This window comes from Camelina sativa, chromosome 20 (genome assembly GCF_030686135.1).
Source record: "Camelina sativa cultivar CO46 ecotype springtype chromosome 20, ASM3068613v1".
In the NCBI taxonomy this organism is placed as follows: domain Eukaryota; kingdom Viridiplantae; phylum Streptophyta; class Magnoliopsida; order Brassicales; family Brassicaceae; genus Camelina; species Camelina sativa.
The window spans coordinates 34,133,440-34,137,252 of NC_141899.1; the positions used below are offsets into that span (position 1 = coordinate 34,133,440).

General features: G+C 30.4%; 1 long non-coding RNA gene across 1 annotated transcript; it reads right to left on the reverse strand.

Moving 5' to 3' along the window:
• Nucleotides 1-1,361: 1,361 nt before the first annotated feature.
• LOC147919831 (uncharacterized) lies at nt 1,362-2,044 on the reverse strand. The gene is made up of 2 exons (XR_015592504.1): nt 1,762-2,044; nt 1,362-1,557 (listed from the first exon to the last, which is right to left on the reverse strand). It is a non-coding gene; the product is annotated as an uncharacterized LOC147919831 (long non-coding RNA).
• Between the last annotated feature and the right edge of the window lie 1,769 nt (nt 2,045-3,813).

Genomic DNA, 3,813 nt, shown 5'->3' on the forward strand with positions numbered 1-3,813 from the left:
TTAACATTCATACAAAAAAAAAAAATCTGTTCAATTGTGCCAGTTTAAAACTTTGCTAATATTACGTTTAGCTATTTTCCATTATCCTATTTTTAATAGTGTTGTAAAACTCGCTTTTGGGTCACTTGGCTCAGTATTGGGTAAGTTCCAATTTGTCTGAATCTAGATGCTTTGTCTTCTGCTAGGTTATATGTGTGAAATTGTTCACAGAATTCTTCTCAACAATCGTTTTAATTAATTTGTTGTGGTTGCTAAATTTTATTTTTAAATTGTTACGAATCATATAATTATTGGGTCGTATGTTTTTGTTTAGATATATATTAGAGACGGCTATTCTGATCATGTTCTAGAGCTTTGTTTATGCGCGGCATAATTACGGTTGAAGTATGTATAAAGAAGAGAAGCGAATATGCCAATCCAACCATCCATTAGTTTTGTATTTTTTGTTTTTTTGTTGCTTTTCTTGAACTAACACATATATTAGTCTATTGATTATATGTTTTTGTTTCTTCTGCTAGGTTATATGTTGTTGCAGTTTTTTTCACTTAATGATTCGCATGACCAGAGTTTTAAAAATCTCTAGACAATTTTAGTCTATGTAAGTTCTGATCTATTTAAGTTTTGTTTCCTTTTTAATATACGAACGAAATGAATAGTTTAAGTATGATTATCTATATGAACAGATTCATACTTAACATTGTCATTATTAACTATGCCTTTGAACTGTGAACAATGGTGCAGCAGGGTAGAAGATTTGTCTTCAAAGATAAGATTATATTCTGCTATCTTAGTAACACTTACCAATGGTTTTTTTCATGTTTTCTAAAACTGATTTGTCGTGTATGTGTTGGGTAGGTTCAGAGCCGGCCAGGAGTACAAGCAGGACAAGCAGGACAAGAAGGTGCTTGCGGCCGTCAGAAAATATAAGAATTAATCGGTCTGTTTTATTGAAAAATTCTCTTGGTCTGATGGTAAAAACAGCAGGTTTTTAGTGGACAGCACCAGGGCTCGATGCCCAGCCTCTCTATACCTTTGTTACTCAACCATTCCTTTTTAGGAATTTTTTTTTAACAACATTTATTGTATTTGGACTTGCGGCCCACAAAAAGTCAGCGACGGCTCTGGGTAGGTTATCTTCGAACTGAACATGCTTGTCGGTAAAGCATCATCCACGAGACAAGTTTCTCTACACAAATTATAATCATGATTCTTCAATAATCGTAAGTTGTTATTACCCTTTCTGTGTTATTTTCATTTTTTGGTATTATTAAATTATATAAATAGTTGGCCACGTTACTTTTTACTGACATATATCTGAAAATAGAAAACAGAACAATGAAAGGCAATTTAACAAAGAAAGTAAAACAGGCACAAATGTTACAATCTATGGTGAAACATAAAACCACAAACATACATTTTAATGAAATTAACGACGGATAAAGACACAGGTGGATGTCGCCATCTGTTGGTTAGAAGTTTTGGTCTACAGTTTCTTCTTCATCCCGTTTTTCGTATTTTAGTGTTTCTCTAGTTGTTATACACCATATCTTTTCTTTCCTACATTTTTTATAAAACAAATAGTCGTTATAAGGAGCATGGAACATTTTCTTCATATACAATAATATGAATACCCACAAATAACTCCATAAACATCTACACCGAAATCATAATATTTAAGTTAGGTTATATATAAATAAACAATAATATTTAAGAAGTGTTTATAATTTTTAGTTATGAAAATTAACAAAAATTACAACTTACCAAATGGAATTTCTCCCTCCGCTCTTCCTGTCAATATATTTGGAAAATCTTGAACTGCAAAATAACATTTTTCTGATAACGCTGCAATGAAGTCAATTTTGTTGTGCACAACAAAAGTTTGAGTTTGTAGCGATACTTGGTGGTGCTTCCCAAAAATCATGATCATCGCTGAAATCTGCTGGTAATTGCGAGCAAACTGACCTTAAAGATTGAAAGATGGCAGAAAAAAAAATTAACTAACTCAACATAAGTAGAAAAATAAATCGATAGTTCAAAAAATTGATCTTAGAGATAAATCAACATTGAATAAAATAAGTTTAAAAGTTTGAAAAATATATATGTATAATTTAAATTATATAGTCTTGAATTACCTTTTTCAATAGATTAGAATCTAAATAATATAAAAAAGTAATTTTAATATTTTTATTTTTATTTTATTCAAAATATTAAATATATACTATTATTTTAAATACAGTAAATATATAATCTTAATAATTTTTAATTATAAAATAATTAATTACGAATTACAGTTAATTTTTAGGTTTTAAAATTATTATTTTTAGTTAATTATTTAAATAATTTGTAATAAAGAAAATGTTATTTTTGTTCTTTTCTGTTTTATAAAGTGTAGTCTTTAAATAAATATAGTATTGACTGTTATTTTCAAATGTCTTATATAGTTTGGTAGATTCTTAGAAATGAAAAATTGCATATAACTATCACCTGCTATTATTATTTTTAAATGTAACGACTCAATAACTAAAAAAATATATAGTTGTCTCCTCTAATAAAAACCCTAAAAGCAATATGAGATTCGACCCAAAAATAATAATAATAATAATAATAATAATTAGAGAAGTGTGCCTAGGTCAGGCACAAATACTCAAGTTCGATACTCTATGAGAAGCAATCTGAGTAACTCTCTGAGAATCAATAGTCGCACAAGAACAACTGGGAATTAATATTCGCACGAGTAAATGGAACACCAGTAAGTATCTTTTTCGCCTTGATTGCTTGTGGGTTTGATGTGTACAACAATAAATAGCTATTCGAGAAATTAGGCCAAGAGAAGTTGGAAAATCTGTTGAATGTTTTCATGTTGAATGCTAATTGGAGTGAATTTAGTAGTGAAGTTGTGAAGTTAAGGCGGTTCTGTTTCAAATTTATTAGCTTTGCTTCTGTTGTTTTTTGCTTTTTGTACGACTAGTTAGCTGTTGTTGCTAAGTTAATGGATTATCACTTTTGGTTAATAGTTCACATTTGGTATGCAGAGCTTGGAAACAAATATCAACCTTTTCAAAAGAATTGGTTTTGTTTGCTGTTGGTTTCTAATTTTAGTTTGTATTTGGATTTGATTAGTTCGCAAGATTCAGTTCAGCCAGTTCCTCTGATTTCACCATATACACCTTGGTTATTCTTAGATCAAACTAATTAAATACATAAATTTAAACTTGGTTCGAGGTGCTATATTGGCGGGATGGTTACTTTCTTAATGAAATTTTTTTTAACATCTAAGCTTAGCTGGTTTTTAGATCACCCCCAATTTAGACACTTCTTCCATATGCATCGGGACAAGAAACATGTATACGGGGGTATGTGGACTTTACTTCTTCGAACAGCTGATATTATAAGGAATAATGAATGTTGGTTCATCGTGAATGGTGTTCTAATTCGTTATTCTATTAGGGAGCATGCCTTGTTTATCGGATTACACTGCCATGAACACCAAATAGGTCACAAAAATAAATTTTGGCAGTTTAGAGTTTGTTGAAAGGACACTTTGCTAACACTAAGTAAATAAATATAACTGCTGTTACAAAAACTAGAATAAATGAACAATGGAGATAATGACGACCGTTTGAAGATGACAGTGTTTTACTTCTTAGGGACTGTCATTAAAAGAAAGAAGACACAGAAACAGAGATTTCTGGAGGAATTCTTGGTTAAAGTAATGGAGAATCTGCAATTTTATAAAAGCTTTCTATGGGGAATATACACGTTCAATGATTGCATACACAATGTTTATCATCTCTTGGGACGCTTCGATGGCAA